The sequence below is a fragment of the Equus caballus genome, chromosome 14 (assembly GCF_041296265.1).
Source record: "Equus caballus isolate H_3958 breed thoroughbred chromosome 14, TB-T2T, whole genome shotgun sequence".
NCBI classification, from domain to species: Eukaryota; Metazoa; Chordata; class Mammalia; order Perissodactyla; family Equidae; genus Equus; species Equus caballus.
In genome coordinates this window covers 79,358,161-79,370,959 of record NC_091697.1, presented here as the reverse complement: position 1 = coordinate 79,370,959, position 12,799 = coordinate 79,358,161, and the positions used below count along the sequence as shown (strand labels likewise).

At 38.3% G+C, this 12,799-nt stretch overlaps 1 protein-coding gene and 1 non-coding gene across 3 annotated transcripts in view; one reads left to right on the top strand and one right to left on the bottom strand.

Moving 5' to 3' along the window:
* Positions 1–12,799, bottom strand: part of EFNA5 (ephrin A5) — a 272,447-nt gene that overhangs the window by 21,702 nt on the left and 237,946 nt on the right. The gene's annotated exons all lie outside the window — the stretch shown is intronic.
* On the top strand, positions 10,716–10,780 carry LOC111767992 (small nucleolar RNA SNORD77). Its single transcript, XR_002799954.1, has one exon. It is a non-coding gene; the product is annotated as a small nucleolar RNA SNORD77 (small nucleolar RNA).

Here is a 12,799-nt window from a genome sequence, read left to right as displayed (position 1 = left end):
TTTTTTTGTACAGCTTGGCATTTTGGGGAAAAAGTTCATTCTATTTTTTTTCTGCTTAGTGGAAGAAAAAGTACACACTCTTGGGTCAACTTCTCTTTTTAATCTAAGAGGTCTCAGTTGAAATTAGCTTTAAGTTTGCTAATTACAAAACTCAACAGGGGTTTTTCCTTATTTGGTGTAACTCATATTTCTATTCATTAACCCCAGTTTTAAAAAGATTAAAAAGGCTGAATAGAAACAACTTAAAAGTTTGAAGAACAGCCTTTCCCTGTGAAACCTTAAGCTACTTCAAGTGCAAACTTCCCCCCAAACTATCTAATTACAAATCTTTTGCGGTTGTAGGAGGCGGTAAAATTTATACATTTTGAACTTCCCAACTACACAGTGCGGCAGGGAGATGAGAAATCAGTCGATTTTTTTCATTCTATATATTGGGAAAATTTATGTCAACCTCAGTTACAAGGAAATCCGGGTTCTGAAGGGCAATCCTGCTAGCTGCTTTTCGCAGGGCCAAGCCACTGGGCTCAGATGCTTTCATTCTGGTGAAAAGATCATTACCAGGCGGCTCCGGGGAAGTTGGCCCTCCTGTAAGTGCGCTCCTTTGTTATGAATATGGAACAGATGGAGCCAAATCTATCTGCTCCGTAGGAACAAAAACACTTACAACCCAGCTCTCTCTATTAAAGACTCTACTTAGCTCCTTTATACCATCGGCTTTCTGTGCACTGCTGTGAGGTTTTGACTTTATAGAAAAAGGCACTTCATAAAAGCAACAGTTCTTACTCTTAAACCAAAGTGGCCTAAGAACTAAAGAAGATGAATACATGGTTTCACCCAGAGGACTCCTTGGAGATATGCAGATATTCAATTAAGGGTGTGTGTGTGTGTGTGTGTGTGTGTGTGTGTGTGTGTCTGTGTGTGTGTGTGTCTGTGTGTCTGTGTGTAGGAGGAAGACTGTATTCAATTCTGGTAAATGTCTGCATTAAAACAACACGAAAATATAGCGGAGAGCGATGAAGATGTCATGTTTCTCATTACGAGGATGGCATCTAATTGCTCTAGCATAATAAAATGCCAGAATTTAATTTTGTATATATGTCTGTAAGGCTAGTGAGGGCTGTCTTGTACAAAAAATATGACTGTGCATGACAAAATCATGCAGGTAAATATAATTAGTAATTAGGACCAAACCACAAAATAAAGGCTGTATGATGCTTCCTCACTATGAAAAATAGTAATAATTACACTCAGCATCATGCCAATTTGCTTTTATAATCTAAAAGATGTAAACACTCCAGGTAAAACCAATGCATGCACTTATTTATCAAGTTGATAGGGCGAAACACATCCAAAGGCCATACCTGCGATGTGCCGTTGCCAAGATATGTGTGTCGACAGCTAGGTAAGTCTCTCCGGCTTCTGGGTGTGGATGCACACTGTATATGCACCTCCCCGTGAGAGCAACAGGGGAAAGGAGTGTCTGCCTTATTTCATTGCATTTATTATACTGATACATTTAAAGTCTGGCTGCCTCTTCGGAGATAATTGAAAAAAGAAATTCTGTGGCAGCATGCTTTGATTCTGACTAAATCAAGTCTCCGGGCAAATTTCCTCCTGCCAGTGGAAGCACAGCTTGCCTGAAGTCGTAACCTTTGTTGGAGGAAAGGAACTGGCCTTGAAGCAGATCATGAAGCAGATGTTTTATGCCAAATCAGAGTCTGGGGATACGTAGGCTACTGCAAATAAAACTCTTCTTCTGTCTGTTCAATCATTTCAATTCCCTGCAGTGTGAAATATGAACTTGCCAACAAATGGCCAGCGTGCTGTGCCTCGCAGCAGGGGGGGAAAGTGCCACAGCTGTGCCAGAGACTGGAAAACTCGAGACGCGCATGACATGTTCATTAGTTCTCCTGTACAGCCAGGGCCTGAACCAAGCCATTCTCAAGAACTCATACTCGGGGCAGGAGCCGGGACTGCCTACTGCACCCAAGAGCAAAAGACATGATTTCCACCAAAATGAGACACAGGACGTGTCCTGATCTCTTGCGTGACCCCAGAAGGTTAGTCTTGAAAACAAGAAACCAAAGAGCAGATCTTCTCTGGGTACAAATAGATTGAAAAAAAATATGTCTGCCAATGATCATAGCTTTCTTCTGACTTTATTAGCAGCCTGCTCTGTGAGCAATAAAAAAATGAAATAATGAAATATACTTTGAGCCTCAAAGCATCTATTAGAGATTAAAATGGCCCAGTGCAGAAATATCAGAAAAATATCTTGTCTTTATCAGAAGGATGGAATTGTGGAAACTGGCTCACTTGTTGCAGGCAAATGTAACACTATTTCCTTCTAGTGTACTGGCCTTCTAGATCATTCCATATTACAGTTTCTCCAGAATAAAACAGTTGGTTTATCAAAATTAAAGAAAAGTAAAATTAGACTAACAAGTTTCAATTTGAGGCCCTTTGCAGCATATTTAATATACATATTCACACATACCGTTATAGCTGTAATCCTAGATTATAAATATCCCATATTCAGTTCTATTGTGAGATTTTTCAAAGGTTATTCACATGCTTTCTAGTGCCACATTCTTTCATTTTAATCATGAGCTCCTTAAATAGAAGTCATTTGCATCTGTAAACATTCCCTTGCAGTACTATTTAGCAGTATATTCTCTTTGTGCAGAGCTATTTTAAAAGGAAAATAAACCTTAATATGGAATAACAATCAAACATAGGCATGAAAAGATAAATTAGAGGCTTGAGAAGCCTCTGTAACCCCTTCATGCAATTTCTGAAAATATGTTTGAAGTTTCTCAATCTTAAAATAGCCCAGAATGATATAGTTTATTTCGGATGATGGATTACAGGACTACTACTCATATATTCCAAAGCATGACCTAAATCATAAGGGCATTTTCAAGAAATGAAATGAGTTTGAAATAATTTACTATTTTGAAATGAGGCCAAATAAGTACACATGGTTCAAGCTCGAAATGATAGACCATTATCACAACTAATGGCCAAGTTCTCATTAGTTTAGCATTTCTAAATGAATGCTGTAGTCAATAAATCTGTCGCAGAATGGTTACAAATGATTGTTTTAAGGGATTAATAACAAGACCTATATTTTTATTTTAAGATTCTTTTGGCACCAATTACTCTAGAATATTATTTCTCCATAATGTTTCTTTTTCTCTGTTTAACTTGACCAAATACAAATTAGAAACATGAAATTGTTTCTTAATTGATATAGAGCTTGGTGGGAGGGAACTTCATTTCAGGATGCATAAGAATATTATTATTATAATAGCTGCCATTTATCTACTATTTCTATGCACCAGGCACTGTGCCAGGTTTATTAAATTTAATCTTCAGAACAGTTCTGCAAGGCAGGTATTATCCTCATTTCAGAGATGAGGAAACTGAGGCTTACAGGGACAAGTAGTTAGCCAATGACAGACGTAGCTAGCGAATGGCAGAACGGATACTCAAATCCAAGTCTTTCTGATGCCAAAACTATACAACCTCAGTTTAGAGCATAAATCATATTTTTCTTCATGACTACCCTACTTCAAATATTTGTTTCATAATTTCCCAGAAGCTCTTAAAAGTTCTTCCAAAAAAGTCTGGGGGTAGGTTAAAACTTGGTAGAATGTGACTGTGCAATCTAAGCAGTAGATTTCTGGAAGAAAACCGAGTGGAGGTTTTGCCTGCAGAGACATGCCCTCTGCATATTTCCTAATCAGGTGCATGTCAAGAAAAAGCCTTTTAATATCATATTACTGAAACTGATGTACTCCTAAGTACCCGTATGTACCCCTGTAGGAGGAAATATGAAACAAAACACAGTAACCCAAAGTTCCAGAAAGAAAACCGGGAAAGTTGGCAGCGTCATTAGTATATACTCCTCCGTGAAAGGAGCAATTTCTCAGCCTGGCATTGCTGTCTCTGACCTCATGGCATCCCCTGGGATTTGGGCAGCTCTTGCCTGCTCCCACCCCTGTGGTGCCTTAGCTTTGGCCTTGAGGAGAAGTAAATTAGCTGACAAAGTTGTGCCATAGGAACCAAAATTAACATGTAAAGCAGAAACTCCTCTTATCCAAAACCCAACTGAGAGGGCTCTGTCTGGGGGAGGGGCCTGCTGAGCCCAAGCCACTTGCCTATTTACATATAGACAACAGCCTTTCCTGATGCCTCAGAAAATAACAGATGCAGCAGATTCACTATTTTTTACCCTAAATTCAATAAAGATATGGGTTCATTAATAAGGTGGACCATGGGTGACTGTGTCTTTCTACTTTTTCTTTTTCTCTTGCAATGTAGGTATTTGATCCATGAATGTTCTACTCAACAGCACATGTAACATTTTTCTGCACCATCTATTTCCAAACATTCTTCTCCTTAATAGACTGAATCCAAAGGATCCCATCCAGCCAGGGAAACTAAGGATTCTGCTCCACTCTGGACAAAGGGACAAGAGTCAAGAGTGATCCTGGTAGAACCTAAGTTAGAGCACATTACTCCTGCACTCAAAACCCTGCAAGGACTCCCACCTCATTCAAAGTGAAATCCTGAATCCTTACATGGTCCACCATGATCCTACCCCCTAATCCATCACACTCATGCATTTACAGAGCTCTCCTCCCATTCATCCTGCTCCAGCCTGTGGGCATGCAACTCTCCTCAGGCCCTTAGCGTTTCTCTGTCCCTCTGCCTGGAGAATCCTTTTGCCAGATAGACACAGATAGACACATGGCTTACTTCCTTTAGGCCCCTCCTCAAGTGTTAACTATTAGAAAGTCCTTTCCTGATCTCTCTCTCTCTCTCTCTCACACACACACACACACACTCTCTCTCTCTCTCTCATGCTATGTAATTATATAGATCACCCTATATTATACAAAATTATATAGATAATTGCCCTATAAAATATATATTTAAATATATTTATATATATATTTAATATATATTATATGTAAAATAGCAATTTCCCTACCTTTATATTCTCTATTCTTCTTACTGTTTTATTTTGTCATCATGGTATTTACCAACTACCTGACATATTTCATATTTATTTAGTTGCTTGTTTATCCCCCACCCCCCACTTCCCAGTAGAGTGTAGGTTCTATTAAAGCAGAGGTTTTGCCTATTATTTTCTCCACTGTATTCACAGAGTCTAAAATACTATCTGGCCAGTGGTACACATTCAATAAATAGCTGTTGAATGAAGGAAGGAAAGACAAATGAATGAAGGACAAGGTCACCACCAGAAAATGCTTGTTTGCTCACTGATCTACCATAAATGCCCACAAAATCACAAGCTTGGAGTAGAAAAAGTAAAATAAAAAAGCCAATAACTGAGCAGGCATGTGAGTTTCCTGCAATGTAAGTAGGTCCTTAAGCCTGCTATAAATGTGAATAAATGACTTATTTTTCAAGATAGAGTGGGTTTTTACCCCCACATTGAATTAGGATGCACTAAAACACATCTGTATAAAACAAAATGATTTTAAAGTACTTTTGAAAGAGCTTCTACTCATAACCTGGTGGTTATTTTCAAGGCATTCCTGTGAAGGGTGAGGGCAGATGATGGCAAAATACCAGCCAAGTATCAAGGCCAAGAAGGAGGGCACGTTTTTGCTGGTGGCCTTTATTTGGCATAATGCTCAGCAGCAGGAGCCCTGATGGGCCTGAAAATGCATAAGGGGGTGACAGACCTGGAGGCGAATCTCATCACCATCATAATCAATAGCTAAACACTGAGCATTTTTGCATCCTTACACCAACCTTCAAGCTTAAATCACTGAATCACAAAACTCAAGGTCGTGAACCTTCAGGACCATCTAGTTCAGTCTCCTCATTTTACATGTTTAAGAAACTGAGCTTCAGCATGTCAGAGAGGCCACATAACCTGCCAAAGTTCATCTTACTCAGGAGAAGGATACTGAACAGGCTGATCTGGCCCAGCGATGTTTATCAAAAAAAAGAGAAGTGTTCCCTCAAACTATCTTGGACAGAACTAGGGCAAAGAAATCATCCCCAACGTTCCTCTTAAATACAAAGAACCAAATTATTAGGAATTAAATATTTAATGAATTTATGGTATAGCTAGTTCTGTTAAAATTTATGAAATAGTTTAGTTGAACTTTTTATTTGCTGAACATATTCTTTAGAGTGCATGTAAAATCAATGTGTATAATACATTTATGTCCCTTTTATAGAAAAGAGTATAATTTTACTATGTTAAATAACTGTGGAAGCTTATGGCTACTGCATCTTTGCCTCTGACATAGGGTTGGTCATAGTTATGATTTATTTTTTCTCAAATATATAGTCAGAGACACAGTCTCAATTAAGATATTACTCCTGGAGGAAAATGGGAGGCACTTTACAACTATCTGCTTTATGATTCTATTTCCAGAAAGCACAGTGGTGAAAAGTGGGAGCTGTCTGTGACACTAATTTAAAAAACTAATGAAGTTATAGAACTGTTATTTCTCATAAGTAGCTACCAGCCCCCAATCTCTGCACAGTATAACACTGGATTATATGTGTGCAACTTCAGCAAGGCCGGACCTGCTGCCACAACCCGCCCTCAGCAATACAACACACACATACCCCTTTCCCCCCAGCCCCCTGCCGCCGCCATCTTGCTAAGGAAGATGTTTCTAAAATTTTATCTTGATTCTTGGGTATTAAGAATTTCATCCCGCCCTCAAAGAAATGTTCTTCCCACTCATCTAGAGTTATCTTTTCAAAAATTTCAACTACTTTTGCTCCTTGCAACCATTTTGATCCTGAAAAGTAAATGTAAATTGTAAAAATGTAGATTTTTAGAAATCAAATCATTTTTAAAATGCTCTAGAGCTATTGAAAAGAATCCATTTCCCTAAATGGAATGATCACTCTGCAACTTATCTTTTGTAAAATCCTAATTTTCATGTGTCATGCTTGTTTAAAATGATATAGACCTGTTTAGATTTCCTCCAGGGGACAAAATCAACATCAATTATTTCTTTCTACCCCATTTCAGTTAAAAACTTCCTCTAGAACAGAAGGCAGAGTTTTAAAAATATTTAGCAGTGTCTGCCTTGTCATTTTCCCTAAGTCTACACAGATCAAAAATTCCAGAGAGGAGGAATCCTCACTGTCTGTGCCTTGGCGGGCTCGTGGAATCCCACGGACTTTCACACAGGTAGCTGTTCCATACTGTATCCATCTCCCTTTCCCTTCATTGTGCCACTATCTATACAGTAAGAAAGAAGAGATACACAGTGCATGCCCTCAGGACCTTACATTTGAGAGAGTAAGATACAAAATTTGAAACTGACACCATTGTTCTGAAGGAAGAAGCAAGGGGTTTGACAGATAGAGGTTGGAGGCTCTGTATCAGATGGGTCCTTTGAACCAAAGGACCTAGTCCAAGGTGCTAAATTCTACATCTAACCTGGGCACAAAGACATTAAAAGCCTCCAAGGGGCAGGTTCAATTAGGGCCTTTGGGCAATCTGGATCCACTTGCTAATCTGAAGGGAGTACCGGTCACAAGGCAGTTAAAAACCATTTACTGAATACCCAGGTCATGTTCGCCCTAGGAATTGAATCACAGGGGTAAGGACTATGCCTCATCATTCATTTTTGGATTACCAGTGCAAGGAGCCCCTGTAGAGCTTCATCCTAGGGTAGCATCCAAAGATGTCAAGGCTTTGAGGACCGTTTGGGCCCAGTAGTCAGAACCTAACAATTCAAAGCACTAAGGGTGCTTTCCACACAGGCCTGTGAGTGAGCAGAGGATTCATGAGGGTGCAGTGGAGACAATGCTCAGGAGCAGCTATGCAGGTGGCTTGATGGCTTTATGTAGAACAATGAGATATCCACTGAAAAGACTATTGCGTAGTACTGTGGAGGGCAAAACTGGCTAGTTATTGATTGCAAAAATAAGATTGTCAATGCTCAGGACCAACTTTGAAGGCATATTAGTGAGTGCTTGTCTTCCTGTAGCCTCCAGAATAGTCATTCTTGAGGTATTCCTTAATATTTTCATCAAAGGATGTGAGATGGATTTGAGAATTAGTTCATAAGTAAAATTATTTGGGGGGGGGGGCGTTAACTAGTCCCTAAGACAACTAGCGAAACGGTCCATTAAATTGGGATGAAGTTCAGTAAAACCAATAAAGAATAGAAGAATGGCAGACTAAACATAGATATGTCTCAGCGAAAACAAAACCCACAGCAGACTATAAATTGAATGTGTGTCCTACTGGTCTACTTATTTATCAGATCTATCTAAAGTGTTGTTTTCATGTTTTGGATCTACATTTAAAATAAGACTCCAGAAAAGTGACAAAAATTATATTTAAACTTAAAACAGTTCTCATAGGAACAGCCAGAGGAATGTAAGCAGTATAATTCACTATAAACACATGAATCCTTGAAGGAAGAGACAACTAGCCTGTATTTGTTGCTCATTTCAAAAAGAGGATTAGATGCAAGGATGTGGGTTCAACTATATAGAAAGTCTGATTATGCTGACTAGATAGAAAGGGCTGGGTGATGAATGGTATTAAAATGGATTTCCCATTTTTCATAATGTGGAGACCTGGAATTGGCCACCCCAAGATATGTCTCTTTGGCATCAGGATTATTTGAGGCTGATTGCTTTTGATAAACTGAGACAGGGAAGGAGGCTCTGAGGAATGGAACTTGCCCTTCCTTAGAACACATTTACATTTGTAAGGTAAATCTCTATCTGTAAAAGGTGCCTCCCTCTCTGGACCAGGAAGAAGAAAGGAGATGACCTACTCTCCAAAAACTCTTAATCAATACCAAAGGCAAGGACTTAAATCTGCATTTTATTGTGCTAGTCTGGTAACCTCCTGTAACTGACTTCCCTCCCCCTCCCAACGTTGGCATTTCTTTAAGGATTAAGCATCTTTCCTTAGGCTAGGAACTGATTGCTGCGCTCACCTGTGACCGCTCAGCTCCAGACGATAGACTTGCCTCCTGCTACGCCCACCCAGACAGCAGACCACTACCTGCTGTGTCCATCAAGCACTGTGCCGACAGGGCACTCTTGTGACTATTGTGGGAGGGACATTTCAATCACATGTGAAACACCCTGTTTGGGGGTATATAACCACTATGTGCACCCCCACTTCTTCGGTGCCCTTTCTTCCTTCGGGAAGAAAGGCCCCGGGCCATGGTTCCTCATAAAGCTTTGTTTAATTTTCTCTTGCTATTCTGTCTCATGTGAATTTAATTCGTTCTCCCGCCAGACGAACCCACATTTGGGGAGAGGAAATGTCCTCCTCCCCTACAATGACTAGGAGAAGTATATACTGAGTATATTTTAAAGCTAAATGGGATTTTATAAATAATCTAACCTCATCCCATGGAAGCCAGATCCCTCAAGATGCTCCAATGAAAAAAGCATTCCAAAGTCTGCTAAGTTTAGTGAATAGTACGTATTGTATCACTCTCTTCAGAGAGTTACAATACACGACATCACATTTAAGGACCTAAGAAGTCTTACTGGGGGAAGGGAGAAACACTTTATTTAACCCTGAATTTTCCAAACTTAACTTAAATTTGATGTCAGAAATTGTAACATCTTAATAATTTTCTTGTTTCTTGGAACTACCCTGGATCCTCAATCTAGTGCAACCCCCTCATTTTTACATTTAAGAAATAGACTCAGTTATATGACTAATTCCAAATCTGACTAGAGTTGGGCAGTGGCAGAAATGGGACTTAACCGATTTTGCTGCATTTCTTATATTTTGTTGATGTCAATGAAATAAACCCGGAAATCAATAAAGATGATGTTTTCCATTATTTGCCTGGAGTCTGCTTTTTCATATTATCTCCATTAAAAGAGAGAAAAACAATTACATGTGAGAGAAACCCTAACTGAGTCACATTCTTTAATTTGTTGGACACAGTAAAGCCTGAAAAAGTACTAGGCAAAGATAAAATATTACTGTAAAACAAACTAGAAATATGAATGTTAAATTGATACTCTGTCCTGGTTGCACTTAAAGGATTTATTACATAGATTTTTCTCTTTGTTTTGAACAATTCCACATATTCTACACTACTACTCATCAATGAAATACAACCTTGTTTTGGCCAGTGGTTGTTTTTGCTTATTCAGCATCACTGCCCATCTTCCTTAGGCTAAAAACCAAACAACAACAACCAAAACTTGGAAGAACTCCTCTTTCCTTATTCCATGCAGTCTTGGTGGTATTGTCAATCAAGGTTCTCTTTATTCTTTCCAAAGGACAGCCATATATGCCAATCAAATTCCTTCTCCCAGGAACTTGAATTCTGAGTAGAGTGACACAAAGAATGCAGAAGTGTTAGAGCTGAGAAAATCGAATGGCTAGGTCTTGAGGAGATAATTCTAATTATCCACTTGCTTCTATGTTCTAGATCCCCAGCATTACTTTGGTTCCTGTCTATCCTGAGGTCTTTAGTTAAAAGACTCAATTTCTTTAATACAGAGAAAGTTTCTTTTTTTTGTTTCTTTAAGATACCTGGAATTGACAAATATTGTTTACAAGTGGAGAACCTTAATGAATATTGTATTCATCTTTGGTGTACTTCACAAATGTATAGGGAAGAATCAAATGTTCCTAATTATTCTAAGGGTCACATAGTTGGTAATGAATTATTCCAGAAAGAGAGCTGACATAAAAATGAAAAGTAATATTACTGTGATGGTTGTATAGCTCAGATTGAATCATGAAGAGATATACCATTTATCTAATGTAAAAAAAAAAATGAAAAAGAATATTCAAGTAATTTAAGTGCGATGGGTAAAAATAGAGCTGCTAAAATACCAGGATTAGATAGGCATTTTGCTTATTTTATCTATAAACAAGGCTTGCCAAAATTTTTAAAAATATGGGTTGGGTGATATCAACTTTGGGCTGCTTATTGATTAATCTGTTTCTGACGGTAGAAAGACTTATACTATCTAGTGTCTTCACTATATAATTTTATCAGGGAAGTGACAAACCACGCTTTTCAGTGACACCTTGAACTAAAGTGGAATGTACAATAAAATACAGATTTCCTCAAATGAATTGCCAAAACCATTAATCTTTATCTAAGGATCCATAGTAACAGTTTGTTCTCAGTAGCAGGTGGGGGAGGGAGAGGAAATGTCTTCCAGAAAGCACTTTGGCAGTCAATCTGGTTGATAATAAAACTTGATGAAACATCTGTGATTAATATTAATTCTAATTCTCCCTTTAATGGATAATTGTGAAAAAGATAATTTATCCCATTTCATTTAGACTATAGCTGAGTTTTTCAATTTAGGAAAAGAACACTTCTCCATGTTTCTCAGGTATGAGACTCTATGGGGAAAAAACAGGTGCATAAAACCTGCCAATGGTAAAGCAGTGTTCTAGTTAGCCCTGGAAAATATTTTGTTCGAATTTAACTGACCACTGCAGACTTGGATGTGACCCAAAGAATGGTTCTCTAAGTGACACACTGGTATTTTTGTATCTTCAACATTGTAGAACATTCTAGATAAACCACCGTGAACTGACTTAACATATTTTGGTCATATTTGATTCTGCAAAGAGTGTGAGAAAAATGCCCTTGTGAGTAAATGACAGTAAGCTATTTCTGACCACCAGTGTACTTCAAAGTAGTTGATGATAGGAACTATTTTTGACACATGCAAATGTATAATTTAAAGTGCCCATAAAAATTTGTCACAGAAGCTACCATTAATTTTGACAGAAACTAGGAAAGTAACTAATTGCCTTTCAAATATCAATATTAAGAGCGCCATTTATTAAACTAGCACTTTAGCTCATTTATACACGGAAACCTTGATGCGGAGTGAAGCCTCCTGCCCACATGAACACACCTCATAAGCGATGGAGTCAAGAACTAGATCTCCTCAACCTCATCTCATCTACTTTTCTAAACTTAATAATATTTTTAAAAGGAACCAATTAAATAATGGTCTTATTTTCTAGAAATCAGGACATATTATATGGTTAAAAACATGACTGCTGTCTAACTCAATATATAAGTAAATAACGGTTAAATATACATCACTGTTGACCTTTAATCATAACTAAATCATAGCTCCATTTAGATATACTCCTTTTTTATCAGACTCTAATAAACATCGGGGAGAAGAAAACATAAACTGACAAGCACGAAAGGTCACAGACAATAGGCACCCCCTTCTTCAATGCACCTTTCCAAACCCTGATGGTACATAAATAGAATATTACAGAAACTCCTCACTATTTTTTCCTTTCTCCTCAAGTACACATTTTCCTTCTAAACTGTTGGTCCAAAATGAATATTTCTTATCACTTGATATCTTGCCTGTTTCCTCTCTATTTTTTTGTGGCTTTCTGATGCTTATCCTCAATATGCAGCTTACCACTTTGTAAAGGGAATTCATTTCATAACAAGAAGTCAGAAAAAATTGTTTAAGAAATACAAAAATCCCAAAGGGTTACCTTTGTTCTTGTAACAAGGGGTTCTTGTTTGAATTAGCCTGGTGAAATTTTAGCTTATTTATGGATGAAGCAAATGAGACACTTGCTTGGTGAGGCAGAAGGTTTTGTTCTGACCATCGTCAATGCGCTGACTCCTAGAATCTCAGTCTATCTTAGGCTTTATCTTAGACTAGCTTGGTCTCTCTCTCGCCAGGGTTCCCTCGGTTATACAAACATTCACAGAACAGAGACTGCCTTTTCTCAACACCGACGCTGCTGTTCCACTCACTCAGACCCTCTACTCCCCACTTCTTCCAT